The following is a 20,533-nucleotide window of genomic DNA, read 5'->3' as shown; positions in this document are numbered from 1 at the left end:
GTGAATGGAAAGGTCAGTCAAAACAGACGAGGATGATGACAGATTAGAGTCACTACCTCGTTAGCCGGGCAGCAGATCGGTGGGAGGAGTACGTCGAGCGCACATCACGGTTTTGTTTTGACGAGCCAGGTGACAGAAGGCATCAGTGCAAGTGTTTGGTGTGGGTGGAAATCCGAGAAAGGTATCAAACTCATACCCTGCCTCTGCTGCAGTGCACAGGTGCGCACACACACGTTCATAGACTCACCAAACACACAAATCTTTGTACTATAAAGGAGAAGATGGCGTTTACAAACTGGCCTGAAATGTACCTGAAATACAACATGATAATACTTTCTTCCTTATTTGATGTCACCTATTTATGTGAAGTAAACATCAAGTACTGATGCAGTTAAATGGCTTTTTTCCTCTGCTTCTGTAGCACTAAGCCCGTCCATTACAGAGCATGTAGCAGAGGAACTTCATAGGCCACGGGCGACGTTTGGGTCCCAGCTTACTTTGGCTGACAGCATTAATGCTCATTAAACAGTAATACAGTCAGCATAAACAAGCAGTACATCAAAACATCCAAGGTTTCCCAACCAGCTCCTTCTCAGTGACATCTTTTCCGCTTCACACACCCATGTGAAGAGTTCTGCTTGTAGCAGAGTGCAATGAACAAGTTAAAAACAAACAAAGTAGAGGGGCACTTGGAGAAAGCAATGTTAAAGCCTTAATGTGGATACAAGAAATACGAGTGTGTGCGTGCGTGCGTTAGGGGTAGGATCTCTCTGTCTTTATAGCAAAGCCAGGTTTACTTGAATACATATACTACTTAATACTTGAACAGCATTGTTTCTCAACTTGACTCCCGCTATATTAATGGTCACCCAAGTGCATTTTGTAACTCATTTTACCATTTAATATTTTCCATCCTCAGATTATCTCCACGCTCTTATTTTGAAACTTCAGCTGCTTCTTACCAGCCAAGCTTTTGACTTTACATGTCACATTCTCTACACGGGAGTTTGATTCTGTGCTGACCCTTCATGTCACACAGCTGCTTCTCCACACAGTCTCTCGTGGACTCCAGCTCCAAAGCCGTGGATCGCGGCTAACAACAGTACTTATTACCCAGAGCACTGCTCTGCCTTATTTGATCCTGCAGTTCAGGTGGAAATGACAGGAAAGGTAGTCTGTTACAGATGTGGTATTTATTGTTCAAAAGTAATTGTTTTGTCATTTTTTGGGATTCAGTAAAGTGCATGTGCCGCTCTTTTTGCATGTGTGGGCCCGCTCATGAACTCATTACCTGCAGCTGTACAGGAAAACTTATTTCTGTCCTTTCACACGTTGAAAACTCCAAAAGTGCTTTACTTCCAATCGAGACTGCTCTGATTAAACTTTTCATCATGTTGTTTGTATTTCTTCGCTAGCCTGATATATCATACTTGAGTTTTTATTCTGACCAAAGATTAACCTGGAAGCACAGCTTACCAAATACAGAGTTCAACTTGAGATGTTATTTTTATGTTTCTATGTTAGTTGCTTTATTTCTCTTTTAGAGAAGGCTCGTGGCAGAGACAAAGGGAAGCTTGTCTATCTGTGCTCAGACACAAGATGACTCATTAGTGGAAAGAACAGAGTGGGAGCGCCTTGGAGCCGCCGAGCACGCAGGTTGCGGTGCATCAGGGTACTAACCCCAGTGAATCAGGTTAATTGAAAATCAAACGTACAGCGAGGAGTGCTTTTATCTCACAACAGCATTACAGGCAAAATATGAAATGGGATGGCAAGCTGCGTGAGTTGTGAGTCAGTGTGTATCTCCATCTCAGTGTGGGGGATTGTGTTTGCACCATGCATATGCATTAGTGTTTTCATGTAGCTGATTTCTAATGCTCCAGATTTAATGATCCTCCTCTCCAGAATGTGACCCAGATAAACGCCACCCTGCCGCCCTCGAGGTTCAAATAGAATAATTCCACACATCTCCCTCTCTCTCTCCTTCTGTGTATCACCCTGTAGCCGTCTTTGGAGTGCTATAGGGTGTGAGGGGTGCGAGAATGTGCGTGCGTGCATTTCATCATGTGAACTGAATTATTAAGGCCCCTGGTTGCGATCACACTCTGCAGAAAGCTGACACAAACCATGGTGAAGCTGAGTGCCAAGTGGTACCACTTCACCAGACAACAGCCAACCGCAAGGGAAATGGAAACTTCCTCCAAGAAAACAACCTCAAACCAGCAATCTGTAGTAAATCCAACTCACGCACAAACACAGGCAGGCAAACAGGAAGTGCAGGTTGTGCTTCGACAGCTTTCCTTAAATTTAGGCTGAAGGTTCTGAATATTTAATGAGAGTTTGAACAAGCTACACCACACAGGCTCTGATATATATCAACATAATGAAAATGTCTTGTTGCCATGTTGGGTTTTGTTGTAGCTGCTGAGTAAAAAAAAACCTGAAAGGCAACCCAGGATGTGCAGGATATTCAGGTGTACCTGATACTCTCATAGGACAAGCAATGCAAATTATCATGGCATGACAGATACAGCAGCAGCAACATCTATAGAGCAGTGAGGGCGAGCGCTAAAAGAGGAGGGACAAAAGGTGAAAAAAAGAGCTAGGACGGAGGGATGAGGTGGTTTGGGACCGGCAGACAGTAACGGCACATCTGGGCTGGGAGAGGCTGACGGCAGGGACCCCCCACAGAGCTGAGTGCTGCACTCGCAGCTCGTCTACAATAAGGAAATGGAATTACCTTAGCAGAGCGAGAAAAAGAGCCCAGAGCACAGCAGGTGGTTTGGACAACTCATTCTGCTTAAGGCAGAGAATAGGAGGGGAGAAAAAACAGTTACTACATTTACAACTCTGATTTTTATTCGTTTAGTCCTCATAAACAATCATCTAAAAATATGCAAAGAGTTCACAAATGAATCTTGCTGAATTAAAAAGGGAAAGGGAATACGATAATGATCAATACTATAGCGATACATGCACAAATACTTCTGTGTATTTTCATTACAGAAGTGTTGATTTTCTTCAATCTGAAAATGTCTCCTATAGATATTTTAATCCACTAAAGGGTCACAAAATATCTGAAGTCTGAAAATTATGTCTTCACTTTGCATTGTTTCTTTATGTGATCAAAGGTTTGGGCGACTGGAGAAAGATGTTAGCCATCACTGAGTCAATTAGCGATTAGCTTTTTATTCCTTCATTTTAGTGATTTTGTAACAGTTGTATGAAAATCCTCAAATGTCTCCACAATGTGAACTTATGAGCTTCGAAATCTGGCCAATGGGTTATCATTCTTTAAGAAACGATGGTATTCTGGATTATAGTAGCAAATTATTATTTTCAGTAATCCTAATCTAGATTATCAGCACCATAGTTCATCAATTTAAACACCATGCCTTTAAATGTCCTGTCATTATTTCTATGAAACAAATAAAAACAAAGACTTTGACGTGGTGGACATGGCTAACTGGTGGTTGGGTAGGCCCAGTAAGGCTAGCAGAGGCAGGTGCCGGACAGCCATCCAATACGAAAGCAGTCCAGCTTTACTGATCCTTGGAGAGCCACAGACTAAGACAGCTACAGGCAACATTTGATGAGCCTTCTATAGTTTGACCTGTGGGGGGCCTTATATGACTTAATTTCCTGATAGATCCTCTAATTTATGAGCTTATGAACCAGTTCATGCTGTACAAACGACAGTTCGAACAAATTTGGGGAGAAAAGAGACAATTACTTTATTTATTTACAAATATATTTCTAATATTTACCTTGAGTCATGTGGAAATTCACATAAAAAAACCCACTGATGGCTTTCCACTGGACAGAAAACCCATTGATAACTAATCATTTCCGCTGTATAGACGTTATCTACAGATTTGCTGTGTAAATAAATTCTTCAAAATGTTCATTTTCAAAGCCACATTGTTCTTGTCAAGCTATCAGCGTCACCAGAGATTAATTGTTCAATCTGTGACCTTAGTAGCAGTGAAACAGTGGTTCGATGTATTGATTGGTCATTTGGAAGAAGCTGAGCTGATGATGTTTTATCACACAAGAATGTCACACATTTGATTACAGCTACTCGAAAGTGAGGACAGGGTTGTTTTTGCTCTTCCACCAACCTCAGCTGAATCCCACTGGTTTCTTGACATAAGTAGAAGACTTTGCTTTGGGCTCTGGTGAAAGGGCAGCGTCACTGTAGATTAGTTAATAATGATTTACCACAGCCTTTAGTGACAGGGCCAAGGAAAGTGGGCTACTAGGCTATACATACAATTAAAAGGGCACATTTAAATCTCCAGCCTCTTCACCCCACTCTACCCACTGGCCTACATAAAATGACTCAGGGTGTTCAGCTGTGTGTGTGTGTGTGTGTGTGTGTGTGTGTGTGTGTGTGTGTGTGTGTGTGTGTGTGTGTGTGTGTGTGTGTGTGTGTGTGTGTGTGTGTGACAGAAAGATGCATTGTGTCACAGGTTATGGGTCAGGCAGCCCACAATCTGGACTCTGCCAAGCAGCCGGCCCTCCCCTCTTTGTGCCCCCGTCCCGGGGTATATCCAGCCAGAGAAAAGTTCCAGCACGGGAGCAGCCACTGTAAAAGCCATTGTTGCGTACAGTCTCTGCCAGAGAGAGGGCTGCCTTGTCATCTATACTGCCTGGTCACATGTTTGGGGTCTTTAGAAAAGTGACTTGCATCATCAGCTAGCCACTGGTCTGCATGTGACACAGAAAACATGACTACACACTGAACTGTGCACTGCTTGCCACCTCCTGAGTTACACGTCAACATATTCTTGGCAGTGTGGTGCTCACATGCTGTTAGACTTGTATTCCTCTCATATTTGACAGAATCCCACTACCCATATTTAGGTTAGAAAATAAGAATGTATTAAATAAACAAAGAAATCTGGTTTAAAGTGGTGGATTTTCATTATTCTAGGTAGGAAAAAATGATATAAAATACAGAATATAATCATGCTACACTAAAGCACAAGGGAAAAACCAACTATCACATGTACACGCATTCATGGGCTCCAATATCTTTTAACAGATAAGCTTGTTCTCCTTTGTCCTCTGGTTGACCCACATAAAGGTCTTGGTTGGGTAATTGACTGTCACAGAGCTGCTTCTGTAGAAAGCAATTCAATTTCCACTGGGCGAGTTTGACCACATTATCGAGAATGCCGCCATTGTTTTTGTCAAGCCAGCAATGGCACGTAAAGGCAGCTCAGACCAGTGGGCCTTGAACAGAACGTGTACCGGGCAGCGCAGAAACTGGGGCAGTCGGTAACCCTGAGCCATGAGGTGGTCCCCTCCTGCTGAGTGGTGCTGACAGCAATCTGGAACGTGGCTGTCACTAGGTTGGATGGCATTTACGATCAGGGTCAGTGGGTTTGCTTCAAAGGAACAAAGGGGCATTGGAAATGGGACCAGATGAACCAATGGGATGGTTCAGAACGGAGAGGCGTTAACACTGCCTGTTAAGAACAAGAATGGATCAGTTGCCCAAAATGTAATCTTGATCCGTCAGCTATTTATTGGGGTTTTTACATGTATTTATAGTCACACTTGGACTGTAAACTATGACTGGTGCGTAGAACTGAAAATATTAACCTGTATATGCATTGGTCATTATCCAGACATCTGCTGGTTACATTGGAAGCCCCAGAACATTGGTCTTTGCCCCCATAACGGTATCATCTGATACCTTTGTAGACCTTTTAATCAAAAATAAATGTATTAAGGAGTCCTGACAGTAAAGGTTGTTTGCTCAGCATGATGGTTTGGATCAGTTTTAGCTGAATAAAAAATACCAACAATCTGCAACAAATGCTGTAGCCTTGGTTCCTTTTTGTTGTCCTCCATCCAAACTATGGGATGCATCAGGATTCTCACAATTCTAAAAGGTGAACTGAACATGTAATTAAACTAACATATTTAAAGCAAACTGGTGTTTCTGTGATTGGCTTTCCAACACCCTCATCCTTAAACAGTGTCTCATACACAGCATGCTTAACATATCTAAAGCGCTGCAACCTAGTAACCAGTGGAGTGGGTGCTATCTGCCCAGAATATGTCACCATGGTTGCAAACGCCCACTCATTTTAGATCAATAGATGCTCAAGAGCCTGGGGACTGGCTGGCAGATCAACAACAAACATTTTTACTGACCACCAGGAGGGGGTCCTGGCCCGGGCCACCGAGCACTCACATAAACCCCGACTCTAAGAAAGGCAGATTACTTGCCTGTCAGTTACCACTGAGGGTTTTTTAGTGACACCCCAAAAATAAGGAGAGTGAATTTGTAAATTAAGCGACAAAAAAAGACATGGAAGCAAACAGCAAGCACTCTCGCATCTACCTAGGCCATCAGTATGGCACACTTGGCATTTGGATAAGGTGGGGTTTTGTGATTTGCCACGCCACAGTGAGGGTCAAGATAAGCACATTGTTCAACAACATGTTGGTGTGGGATGAACAGGAGTTTGGAGGGAGGGGTTTAACCCAGGAATGTACCGTGCACAACCCCCTTAATCCAGATATGTAAGAAGATTGCATTCTAGTATGTGTATGTGTGTAGAGCAGTGTGCCTAGGCTGACCAGTAAAGCCCCTCTGTCTCACAGTTGCCAGTGCAGGAAGCTTAGCCATTGAAGCCTATAACACTTTTCAGACGATTATGGCACTCCAGCACGGTCCATCTCTAGGTTAATCCACTCAAAACAATGTTCCAGTCGTAGCACTTTTCAGAGAAAACAAAAAATACACTCAGGCTTTAGTGTGCCATATATGTTGAATTATACACAAGCTGATTCCCTGATGCACACAAACATGAGACTGTAATACAGAAAGTACACCAGAGGGAAGTGAATCACTGGACTCAGACAACTGACCTTTGTCATGGGGCTGCTTTCAGGATTTTATTTGTTTACTTAGTCAAGACTTAGTTTTTCCAATTTAATCTAGAAAATGAAAGATGAAACAAATTCAAAAATAAAATATTAGTCCTGATCTGTCTAGACACTTCCAGACCTTCACAACACCTAAAAAGCTATCAGAGATAGACATAAAAAAAGAAGAAGCAAAGAAAATAAATACAGCAAATATATCTAACCACCACCCTGTGCTAAAGTGCCAAGAACTGCCGCTCCTCTAAATGCCAGCATTAAACAACTTAATTACAGCCAAAACACAAAAGTGGTCCTGGCCAGTATGGATAATTTCTTACAATAAAATGATTGCACCTCAGGTAATTGATTTTAACGCATCTGCTTGAACTATGAGAATATTGCAGTTTAGGGGCTGCTTCGATTAACCGTGTGTTGTAGCAGGCAGCTGCTGATTTGGTTCATTTGAAGCGCTGAACTGGAAAACTGTGTTTAATGAGATCATTTAGCAAATAATATGGCCTCCTGTATGGTACAGAGCATCCAAGAAGTTTGTGATTCAGGTTTGGTGAGTGGAATTCTAGTGTTTAAGAGCCTGTTGTTCTGTACTGATCAGCAGGTATGCGTCTCTGGGCATTACTAGCTCCATAAATGCTTATGCTGAGGTTAATGGGTGACACCCTGTGGCTAATGTTTATATCTTATGATCAGCATATGCCAAAAGGAACTACTGGCTGACGGCCTTTCACTGTGGAAACAAGAAGAATTTAACCTCTATTAGTGGTTTCGGTCACATCCCACAGCCAGGGATCAGCAATACAGAAAGAGAAAAATAAATCATATCATGCCAAAATTTCAGATCAAAATTTAGATCAAATCATCTTTCTATCAAGCTTAAAAGTTTGAAAGTATTGGGAAAGAATCCCACAAAAACAAACAAAAAACCTTCTCTATACATCAAACAAGTTCGAGAAGTTTTGTACACAAAGAAGAACATTAACTGACATATTAACTCAGTTGTGGTACCCTTATGCTCCAAAAAAGGTAAATCAAATACATTTTTTTTAGAAAGCACATGAAGTGCAATACTGTCTCTGAGTGAATCTCATCTATGGATGTACAACCACAAACCTGATATATATGACACATATAGGGCCAAGTACTTTAAACAGATGCTTAAATCCAATATATTCAACTATGCTAACTGGCACCATGTCTTTTACAGTAAAGTTACCTGTTGCATTTGTGATATTACTGTGTCTCTTCATTTTCTGTTGTATGGTATGCTGCAAGAACAGTCGTTACGTTGTGTGTGCATTGGGTTGTGCAGGCCACCCAAAGCAGTGTCTACTTCTCTGTCTGTCCTTCTCTTTTGAGGCTTGGGTTGTTTCCTTTCCCTGTGTCAACCTAATTCTCAACTATTCTCATCGTCACTGGCCGTTAGGATGAGTTCTATCGACTGTATATTGACCGTGTCTCATGTATGCATCGATGAAAAGTTTATTTTATTTTATTTTTCCCCCATTTTATCGACCGGCCATAACCACAGCCAGTGTGAGAAACAACATTAAAGAAAAACAGCAGGAGAAGGGAAAGAAGAGATGTTTGATCAGATAACTAAATGTGTTGTTACGGAGAAACTGACATAAAGAGGTGCAGAAAAGTATTCCTGATTTCTTTGTTCTGTTTTTGTATATTTCTCACACTTAAACGTTTCCGGTCATCAAACTAATTTTAATGCTAGACAAAGATAAACCAACTAAATACAAAATGCAGTTTTTAAAATTTGTTTTTTTTAAGGGGGTAGGGGAAAAAAAGCAAGGCCCTGTGTGAAAAAGTAATCGCCCTCTAAATCTAATAACTGGTTGTATCACCCTTGGCACCAAAAACTGCAATCAAGCATTTGAGCAATGAGTGCTTCACATCACTCTGCTTTAGTCTACCCTTCTTTGCTGTATTGCTTTAACTGAGCCACACCAGAGGCTTTTCGAGCGTCCAGTATAAAGTCATGTCAAAGCATCTCAATCAGATTTAAGCCCAGACTTTGATTTGGCCGACCCCGGGAAGGTTCAGCACTGTTGCAAGTTTTTCTCCATTTGGGGATAATGGCTGTCAAACCCTTAGAAATGGCACTGTAACCTTTTCCAGACTGACAGATGGCATGACTTTGTTTCTCAGCTGTTTCTTTAGATGGTGGCATGATGTGCAGCGTTTCACGTCCTTTTAGCTTGCTACTTTGTCAGACAGTTCCTGTTTTAGTGATTTCTTGATTCAGCAGGTCTGATCGTAGCTAACAAAACAAACTGAGCTTTCGAAAAGGTGTGGTTAATCACAGATAATTTATGATTTAACAAGGTGTGTGTCTTTTCCTTTAACAATTAAAATCACCACTTTGAAAGATTAGTCAAATCTCGAGTAAATACAAACTAATCTTAGACTAATACTATTTTCTGATGCTGTGTATGTTTATAGTTTTTCACAACACTAGCTCTGAGCCCAGTGAGAAAGACTTTGCCTTTAATGCTCCTTCATAAAAGTATTTGCCACAAGCTGTTTTGCATCGTGTAGAGTTAATCTGAATTAATTTAAAGAAGTTTTTAAAAAAGTTTTAAAAGGGGTGTGCAAGGCAGGGGTAATGCACTATGTCACTGGTTCCAACAATCCCCAACACTTGGCTGTTTTGCTCCCATTCAGCTAATGCTTACCTGACCAAGGTCCATCACCAAGGTCATGCTTCAAACAGCAAAGGAGGGGAGCAGAAAATAAGGGAAAGAAGGTGATCATCATTCTAAAGGTTCCACAGACCCTTTTCTTTAATGTTGCAAAGCTTCTCAGATGAACTATGAACAGGATTTTGTCTCCACTCCTACACTTTAAACACGAGCCAGTCTATACGTTTATGACGGAAACTCTAATCTCTCCCTGACAGAATAACCAACGAGCTGTCAATCAGTTATAAACAGGGGTGCACATAAGTGGTCCGGTGCGCATTCGCTGTCAAAATAAAACACGCGCACCAGATAAGAAGTTGCAACGTGCATTTGCGTACATATAAAGGCACTGTTTTTGGGATTTTCATGGCATATTCTGCACCACATCTCTGTGCGTTCATCATTTGTTTGAAGCCAGCTCACCTTCTGCAACCACTTTTCCAAGAATACGCGCTTCTTTTGCGGTTTGGACTCCTTCTGACATTTCTTTGGAGGTGGAGGAACACCTGATTAAAGGAGATTGCTTCTTGACATCTTTAAGAGTTCTAAACAAATGTCTGTCCTCCTCCAGAAAATCTTATGTACGCAAACGCGCGTTGCAACTTCTTATCTGGTGCGCGTCTTTTTATTTTGACAGTGAATGCGCACCGGACCACTTATGTGCACCCCTGTTTATAAAAAGAGCTGATCAGCCCAGCCAACAGCACTGCAGAGCCAGCAGAGCATAGAGGGAGCACTGAGACATCCGTTACTGCAGACATATCCATTTCATTAATGGACACCGGGAGTGCCTCTCTGCCAATCAAATGCAAGGGCACTGAAAGGCTCCTGGCCTTGGAAGGTTCTTCCATGTGTTAAAGAGAACTCTGATCACCATCCTAACGCCTATATTTTATCAGTAAGCTATTTCTGGTCAGCTTTGAGGGAACGTACAGACACACATACTGTATCCCCTTAAGGCAGGGTTTGGTTGGAGGATTCCCCACTGAGCTGAAAGCCCATCTGAGAGCAATTATAGGACTTGTGCTGAGGCTGTGTTAAAATTGGATTTGCTGTTTGGTTACAGAGCTGTAAAGCTGGCAGAAGGATCCAGACTGATCCACAGCGGTATAGTGTGTCCACTCCCTGTGTATCCCCTTTGTTTTTCCCTCTGTAGCATCTCTGTTCGGCGACAGCTGCTCGTGGAAAGTTCTGGGGACAAAAACACAGTTTCTGGAAAGTTGGTTCAGGGGTAAACGACTATCTGGGCCACGCATGCTCGACCGCGAGCCTAAAAATGACCTACACGAACAGAAAGGATTACACACCCACTGCAGAGCTGGTTCAACTAATGCCTATAACCTCAGTGCCAAAAAAATCAACACTGTAGCACTTCTTTGTGCTACTGAGTTTTATTTATTTTTTAAGTAGGTCAACTAGTGCTAGGCTTCATGCCCAATAATTTGACTAATAATATTCTAGCAGTCTGACAGAATGTGAAACATAAAGAAAATATAATTACACATATAATAGATTATTTTTGATCAGTTTGTAAGCTTCTGATGTATCTCTTTAAATGTGACAAACGGTGTTTTCATCCCAATGAAACACCAATAAAAGACATTTAGATTATTTCTTGCATACTTTGTCTCCACAAAATGATTCTGCTTTGTATTTTTAGGTACTCCTGCAGCACTTTGTAGTGCGTTAGGTCAAACAGCAACTGTACCAGCCCACAGCAACAACTCTACACCTTTCCATGCGCCTGTACACTCCACCAGATGATGTGACAGACCAATTCCATTCTCCTTTTAACAGTAAATGACCTCTGGCAAGACAGCCGCCAGCAGAACAATTTCGGCGTTGATCGATTCACTGCTCATACTTTGTCTCTTTGGCAGCTGCATTAAGTAATTAATGATAGCAGCAGCATATGACGAAGACAATACGTGCCCCTCGATGCCTCGAGACTCCTACGCTCTGATGCTTTCACCAGTCCTCCCACTCGCTGGCAACCAGCTCCCAGCTGCAGGTCTCCTGAGGAAAACACTGAGAGCAGAGAGACACAGCAGATGGCTCTCAAATATTGTCTTTGATCTGCAGGAAATTGCTGCAGTGTTGCGCTAAATCGCTGAGAAATACAAGCTGTTACACTCAAAGACAGAGTGCAACAAGTCAAAGAGCAGCCAGAACCCAGGGAAGAGGGCGAGAGGGCCGCAAGAGTTTTTTATAACACACTGATTAGTCCAAACTCTGACTTTACATGCAACGCCATTACCTGCCAAGTTGTGCATTTTGGATAGAAAAGCTGTTAAAGAAACAGTTTTTGAATTGTAAACATTAGAAGCATGGTGACGTGATTTCAAAATTCAGTCTTTATGCAGGCGAAACTAGCGTGGGCGAAGAAAAACAAACAAAATGCCAAGAACAGTGGGATACTGATGGTGCTTCACTTCAGCGCTGCGCTGACTGTGATCCCTCAAGGTGCAAGTACAAACCTCAAACACAGATGCAAAACACTGCAAATTCTAGCACTCTATTAGTCTGTTACTTAACACTAATTAGCAGATAAACGTGCCTGTGCACTGCTCCGGCACGGTTTATTAATGTAGCCTGCTAACCTTGGGTGATAACAGATGCAGCAGTTTTGAGCACGCTGGTCACTTAACAGCATATGTTATTTATTTAGAGACTGAAATATTCAGTATACTTAACAATGGTTTTATTTAGGTCCTAGTTGATTTGTCCACTTTAAAACAAAAATAACACCAATTAGGTAATTTAGCCTCCTTTTCTGCAACAAGCAAGTGTGTGCCGCCAGATACCGTTTTATCATCAACACAGAAAGTGCAGTATTTGTGAGATTCTTAAGAATAGCTTGACCTGACCACTCATCCACACCAAGAGGCAGCTGGAGGGTGTAAAGGACTAGCAGCTGTTCAAAAGGCTCTGGACACAGCGAGAATCAGTTATGTAACTACGCACTGAGAGCCCAGTGCCCCGAGCATCATCACTTGTGTGCAAACAGACCTCTGTGGAAAACACAGCAGAGGGGGAGCTGGCAAAGTTACTTTCTAAATAAATCCTACACTAGAACACCCACACGTGCCCAGCACCATATCAAACACATAAGCGTACACACAGCAGTTGGTGCTGTCGGTCTGAGTGTTTCCAGGTGAAATGCCACAGGCAGAAGGGAATGAGGTTTCCACATTGATTACAAACAACAGTGAAGGGGAGGGAGAAAGCATGGACAGGGAACGATCCAGAGGGGGAGAGAAGACCAGAGGAAGGCAGCTTGAGAAAAATAATGTAGCCGAGTTATGAAAAGCAGCCCAGATAGGTGTTCTTCTTACCTTTTCTGGGTACATGCTGTCCCAGTGCATCAAGCTACAGCAGTGAGCCAGGCTCAGAGAGAGAGAGAGACACGTTGAGCGACAGGCGAGGGACTAGCTAAACAACAGAGAGCTGCGGAGCAAGGACGAGCAGAGCGAGATAGCCGGAGTGAGCAAATTAAACAGGTGATGTACCCCCGTCATCCACTACATGAATAGGCAGCACGCTGCCTCACAGGCTGACAGGCAGAGCAGCTTTAGGGATGCTGGATACGAAGAACTGCAACTAAAAAGGGAGACAGAAGAGAGGCCAAGGCTTCGGTCTCTCCTGTGTCAGCTCTGTTCTTCAGTGACATGCGGCTCACTTACATGTCAAGTTTACACTCATTACCTCATCTTGGAAGAACACAAGGTAATGAAGACAAGTAACAACCGATGGATTTTAAACACTAACCAACCTGTCACTCTCACTTGAAGGAGAAGTTGCCGTCTAACCAATGCAAAACCAATGTTAAATGATTATAAACTACATAACCTGCTTTTTCCCAATAACTGAGCAGTAACTGAGCAGATGTAGAATATTATGGTTTTCTAGGAAATCACTACAGAACAGCAACCCTATTAGCTTGTGAAACAATAACATGTTCTCTTGCAGAGCACTTCTTTGTTACTGAAATGCCTAAGGTCACATGGAGTATGTATGCATTTCAGTAACAAAGAAGTTGTTACTTCTGGTTGTGCCCGGTTTTGTTTATGCCAACTGCAAATGAGGAAACAAGCATTGACAGAACTTCTGCAGGTTAATATAAAGGGATTTGTGCATACACTGCAGCCTTCACCTGTTCTACGCCATAACTGATAGATGGGCATCTGAGAGCAAACATGCAATGTAGTCAAAGAAGATATCAAATGATCTCCAACCTAGTACATGGTCTGTGTGTTGTCTGATTGTGCCCTCAATCTTTAGCTGGCTAATAGGAGTGATTATTGGAAGTACGAGCTCAACATCGGGGAAAAAAAGCCTCTAAGAGTATGCACTTCTTTTGTGGACCACCAAGTGAGTAGTTACCCTTAGGGTATCCCCAGAACTGTTTGGGCTGAAAACTCCTGATGTCCTGACATGTCCGTGTCAGTTCTCAGTTATCCAGGTCTTGGGGGAAAAACAGGCATCTGGACTTTTTGTGGAGATATTTCAACTCTAATCCAACGGCTTCCTCCATTCGAAAGAAAAGGTGGAGAGGGCCAGGTATTTAACCCCTAGTGGGGGTTGTCTCTTGGCCTCTTAGACGAGAGGAGGAACCTCTTCACAGGTTCAGCTGCCTTCTTTTTTCAGGCTCTTAAGATTAACGTCTGAACCTGTTTTTAGGAGTGCATGTGCGAGCAGCTTACGCCCTCCAATGCCATCGTTCCTCTGTTCTGAAGTGAGCGGTTTCCGTCATATTCCTTCCTGTTTTCTGAACAAAATGACTGGGTGTGCATCATAAGTTAGTACGGATAATGTCTGCCTATGTAGCTATGTGCTAACCTTGAAAAAGCTGGGAACCTTATCTTGTGGTCAACAAACCACATCTTTATCGATATATATGGAGGTGTCAAAACTCGTCATTAAGGGTACTAGGTGAGGTCATCAAATGACGTCTTTATTGGGGAAGAAGAAGAATTAAACTGGTGTGACACTTTATGACAGATTGGTCTCTCTGGCTCCTTTCATGTGAACGCACACTGTGACTTGATATGAAATCTTCTTATATCAAAACATTAATAAAGGAAAAATGGAAAGCAAGCAATCCCCCATAACAGCAAGCCTTAATATCAGCTATTGTGGGTTTCTTAAAGCCTTGTTGCTTGGGGCTTGTGGATATAATCCTCATGCGCATGCGTCACAGAGGCATGCATCGGGATGGATGTGGAGGAAGAAATAAATAGAAACATCAGAAACATCAATAGAAAAATCTCATATCCCGATATAAGGCATTTATCGTCCCGACAACGATATATAATAACAAAAATTTTACATTTTCTGTAAATTCTGTTAATCTCGGGCAACTTGACTTGCGTGAAGTGTTTTCAGCTGGGCGTTGTGTACCTGGAGTCGAGTGTTACGTATTTATTACACGGCGTGCTGCGGGGGAAAGCCTGTTCTAAGCTTTTTCTTTTTTTTTTAGCACCTGACAGCTCTTTTTAGCTTCTCATGCGTAAACACTCTGCATTCTATTTCACTTGATTCAGTTTATTTTGAAAAATCTCAACAGGCTCTTCAGCTTTATTGTGAAAGGTTTATGTGGAAAATAAACATGCGGACGGCGGAGCCACGCGGTGGTTTTACCGTCGTTGTTGCTAACGACAATGCATAAAAACAATCACTTGTCCGTCTGTAGTGTGGCTATATTAAATATAAGAGAAAGAGAGAACTTCAGGAAATTATACAGTGACCATCAAAACGATGAAAAAAATATTGCCGTAAACAGATGATTTTGCGACACCACGAAACAAACGATAACATAATATGAAACAGACGTTTTCACATCGTCATCCGATATATATCGTTATATCGAACAGCCCTAGTCACCGGTTGGAAAGTGGACCAAGAGGAGCCATTCACTAAACTCCAGAGACAGGTGTGCAGACTGACTTAGCAGAGGGAGCAGCAGAGAGACAGAGCGAGGCAGAAAAGTAGAAGAGAAACCTCAATGCCCAGACAGAAGAGAGAAAAAGAAGAACTAGGAAGAATGCATGCAGCCAGATGCACGCACTCGCAGAGACAGACGCTCACATGAGCACAGCAGATGCACTGTTTGCTCAAGTTTATTATTAGATTACCAAAAGGTCTAGTGCTGCACTTCTGAGGGAAAAGCAAGCCTTCATTGATTTTACTCGCTTGTTGCCTCACCGTGAGTGAGTGTGCGTTTGTAGGCACTGATGCAGGAATGTCAAGCACGCGCTGGAAAACAAGCAGGGGCCTCCTTTTCAGCCGGACCGGTAGCAAGTCTCGGCACAGGAGATGGTTACAGCACTGCTTGCGCTCATATCTAGTGGAATTTACTGTCTTTGTGTAATAAGAGTGTATGCTTTCTTCAAAAGCTTTCAGCTTATTTGGAAATTGGCTGTAAAGAGTCCCTGCACATAATTTTAGGCTGCACGCACAAAGGGCCCATTTAGCAAAACATGCAATTAGCAGGTTATTGTGGTGCTGTGTGTTTAAGAGCAGGTTGTTTCTGTACAGTAAACTCAAGAGCTTCCCAGGACACTCAAGTGGGACAGAAAGGCTTTCTCACTATCCACCTCACTGTCCTTTCTAAGAACAATACACACATTCTGCTTCACGTGGGAGAAAACGCACGTCACTGAACTTTAATGAGCCGATTCAGCACAACCAAAATAACAGCGGTAAATTCATCAAACCTTTCAGCGAGCGACTGCAGTTTCAAAGTGCATTTAGGAGTCTCAAGCAACCGCACGTAGCGGTATATTTCATTACACTGCTAAACCCTTGATGCACATTCCCAAACTTTGCTCTGTTGCGCAAGTCAGCAAACATACAATGCAGGAGGACGGGGCCAACGTGTGCACGTGCTTCCCTCTGCGTTTCATACACAGGAAGAAGGAAACAGCAATGAGCAGGCCATCGACATCCCAGCATATGCTCACACATTCACAACACCCGCTTTTAATGCTCTCCTCCATCTTTAATGGTGACCTTGTAGTGTCGCTATTCTGGATCACTCAGCTCACCGTGGCAGCTGCTTAGAGGTTCACAGCTCACGTGCTACAACTAATCTCCTCATTAACCAAAAATATGACAATGTACCTGTCTGGGATGCCTTTGCCATCCCATAACCGGGTACGAGCAGCAAAGTCAGGGTCCAGGGCATCCAAGCCTTCCCCCCGTCTATCTCTCCTCCTCCAGGCACGACTAGCAAGCAAAAAGACCACAAAGCAGGCTGAAGGCAGGCAAACGCTGGCCTCAAAACAGCAGCATACTTTCATTTTTAACCCCTCTAAGAATCCATCTGGATGCATACAAGCTTGTTATGTCACTGTGGCTACACAGCAGCCCTTCAATTAGATTTCTCTGAGAGGAGAAAAAAAATAAAAACAACAACACAATACTAGAAGACAGCTTATTTAATGGGAGTGACTGATCCATCTTGTAATCTCAGGGAATTACCAGTTTCATCACAGACACAGAGAGTGCAGCCTGTGAGGATTTACTTAACAGCCAAATGTGTTGGAATTATGAAAGAAAGGGAGGGTCCAGCAGTGTTTAGACACTGATTGTGTCAAATGGTATAAATCCTGGCGTGAGGGTGGGGCCTTTAAGGCCTTTCTACCTGTGAGTGCCTGCAGGGCAGCTGGCCGACTCCATGGCATAAAAACACAGACCCAAACACTTCCAGGGCCACCACATCTGTGTGACACATCCACTGAGAGAGAAAACAACCATCCGACCTCTCCAAAAATCCCACAGAGTGGCATTCATCTGCTCATTAAGTCACAGTGCTTTGGAACAAAGAAAACTGCTTCCAGTCAAAAAAGAAGAGAAGCTGAGTAAAAAGCACTCCTGAGGAACCTGACTCAAAATAACTTTCTTTGTGGGGATACACACACTGTGTGGTCAGACAAACAGACAAAACAACAGATAAAAGCAGAGTAAGCGTAGAGAAAACCAAGATGTTTATGTGGAAAAAAGGGCTTTAAATCACATGTTTGCTAAATTCAAAAAAGAAAACACACAACAGATCCTACTGCGAGGTCCCCGAGAAGTGAGGAAAAGAGGCTTATTTTGCCCGTCCAATAAGAACGTAGTAGCTGTGCTGTCTAGACGAGAGAGGAGGGGGAGGGTTGGTTAATAAAAGGGAGTTGGTTTGGATGGGGCTGTGTGACCACCGGCCCAAGCAACCTCCAGTGGTGCAGAGGAGGCGTGGAGTGAACCATCAGTCTCTGCCAGAGCCGGCGAGATAAGCAAATTACACGAGGAAAGCATGAAGAGACACGGAGGCGTTAATCGCCACCCGCACATCAAATCAAATCAATTAAGAGGGGGCCAGCTGGCACTTGAATCCTCCCATCCAGTCTCCATTCATTCAAAGGCTCCTGAGTCGATGTGCTCAGGAGAGGAAATGTGTTTGTGGATGGGTACCGTTACTGCAGCTTTAGCCTCTTCTAATAACCTGATTTGTGGACAAGGTTTGTCCTCCTTGGGTGGCTTTAAGTTTTAAGTGGGTTAAAATTAGTCTTATTAGATGATACTGCCACTCCAGACAGCCTGACAGCAAGTGTATTAGTGCCTGGCAGTCTGCATTTTCACTGCACTGGCATGCTGGGACACTGGACATGCTCGTTGCCATAGAGATACATCATGACATCATGGTTTTGCACCTTCAGTGAGGATCTGAGATGACTGTGACGTTTACTGCAGCTTCAACAGTGTTTGCTACCTCACGTTTAGACCAGCTTCAGCAGCTTAACAGAGAAGCTCCTGTATGTCAATGAGCTACTCAGCCTTCAGTGTTGATAAGATAAGATAACCTTTATTAGTCCCACACGTGGGAAATTTGTTGATGGGCTATATGCTAATATATCGGCCACTGTTTTCCCCTTTCAGAACATGAAACAATCAGATTTCCCTAAAATTTGTTATGTTATGGGGAAGAGAGAGATGAGGAACATTGAAAGTGCTGCGAGGTTACGCAAATAAAAGTTATCATCTTGTTAAAATGGAGTGTTCACAAGCTTGGATTCTAGTATTTATGTGGATGCTAATTTGAAATGCACCACCTACCTAATCTGTTCCAGATTAAGCACACTCTTCATGGCACTTGGCAGCTGACACCTCCCAGCAGGATACTATGCACTGCCACACCACAAAAACTTAAGGTAGTCACACCAGATCGCAATATGCAGAGCGGGGCTGATCCAGCACGTGATTCATGCTGGACCAGCTCCGCTCTGCAACCCAGTGGACACAAAAGCTCTAATGCCTACATGCCATGTTGCACACCACAGCACTGCCATATCTATGCCACAAAGGTCAGAGGTGTCATAGTGGTGCGATGGTGGCCCACCTTGGGTCAATCAGATAATTTTATGTATGTTTTAGCAAGTCTCAATCACAATACAGTGGAACCCCGACTTACGAATACCCCATTTAACAAAAAATTCAACTTACGAAGGCACTTAACGGCAATATTTCTGCCCGTGTTACGTCAAAATGCCCGCTTAACAAAATCTGCTGGCTCTGATTGGCTGAGCCCAGAATGCCTACAATGCCCACAATTGGCTTTTGTACTTGCGCTTCGCTGTTCCACTTGAATGACGTATTAGTGTTGCAGTTAGCAATTAGCCTATAGCCTATCGTTCACTCAAAAGGCGCAATGGGTGCTTCGACTTACGAAAATTTTCGACTAATGAAAGACCCTCAGGAACGAATTAATTTCGTAAGTCGGGGTTTCACTGTATTAAGTAAACACAAAGGATACAATTAACTATTTTTTTTTCAAATCGCATAAAAGTGAGTTTTACCACTCTGGCACTAACAAGTGTCTAAAACCAACTTCTAAAATACAATATTGCCTCAGCAGGAACCTCCCTCTGCCTCTCTCTCTTCAGGGGGCAGTTTGCTTGTACCCGTGCAATGGCAGGAAGCAGTGGAAGGAGAGGAGCTGAAAGAATTGGGCTTTCTGCAGGGTCATTCACTTGCCTGGCAACAGGCCAAACAGGACAAGCTAACACAACAAGGTACAAAGAGAGAGGGAGTGGGTTCCACCTGCCCCGGCGACTACAGACACCGCAGAGCTTGACGGGGAGCTCTGGCTAAATCCTGTCTGCTGTCTGTTACTTATGCGCCAAAAACCACCCCAAAGAGCTGCCCATGCAAATGTAAATGCCTGAGAGTGAAATGTGTTTATTTTGGCCAAGCATATAATTAACTCCAAAAGTTTAGTGAAGACAGGCAGTAACAAAGAAAGCAACCCTTTTCTTTCTTCTTTTTTTTGTTTGGGGGGGGGGGGTTATGTCAATAGCGACCCACCAACCCGTTGGCCATCCAACAGTACATCTGTGGCTCTGAAGCCATAAACTGTGTTGGTGTGCTGCCATTCTCACTTTCCTTCACATGGCGCATCACACATGGCATTCACATGTTCTCGCTCACACAACGGTCCCCGCAGCGGGGCGATCGGGGGCTACAGACTGATCCACGGCAGATATGACCTAGTTTCTATTCAGGCCCGTCTCTTTGTTCACTCAACAGTGGAGGAGGCTGCTGCAGCCCGTGGAACAAAGAACACAAGCAGCACTTGGAACCTTGGAACCAGCTGACCCTGCCTGGATACGGCCGGCCCAAAAATGGCTCGTGAAGGCAGAGCCACATGGCCTCCCACTGTCTTCAAATCTCCTCCTTTTTCCTACTTTGATCTACCAGCGCTCCAGACAAGGGAGGATAAGCCCCAGTTCCTGCAGTCTCCCACAGTCCCCCTGTCTGAGAGTGATGAGACATATCTCGTGGCCTGAGTTATCAGTCTCTGGGACGGGAAAGAAAGGAGAGGGAGGAAATAAATTTTATGATTTCAAAGTGTGTGTGTGTGTTGGGGGGGAGGTCAGGAAGTCTAGATCTCTGCAGATACC

The 20,533-nt window shown here is 43.3% G+C and overlaps 1 protein-coding gene across 1 annotated transcript in view; it reads right to left on the bottom strand.

Annotated features, from left to right (window-relative positions):
- arhgap12b (Rho GTPase activating protein 12b) overlaps positions 1–20,533 on the bottom strand; it is a 63,306-nt gene that overhangs the window by 37,143 nt on the left and 5,630 nt on the right. The window lies entirely within an intron of this gene.

This window comes from Diplotaxodon limnothrissa, linkage group LG9 (genome assembly GCF_057381915.1).
Source record: "Diplotaxodon limnothrissa isolate DT_005_m linkage group LG9, D_limnothrissa_male_GT1.1, whole genome shotgun sequence".
Taxonomy (NCBI): domain Eukaryota; kingdom Metazoa; phylum Chordata; class Actinopteri; order Cichliformes; family Cichlidae; genus Diplotaxodon; species Diplotaxodon limnothrissa.
This window is presented reverse-complemented; position numbering and strand designations above follow the sequence as displayed.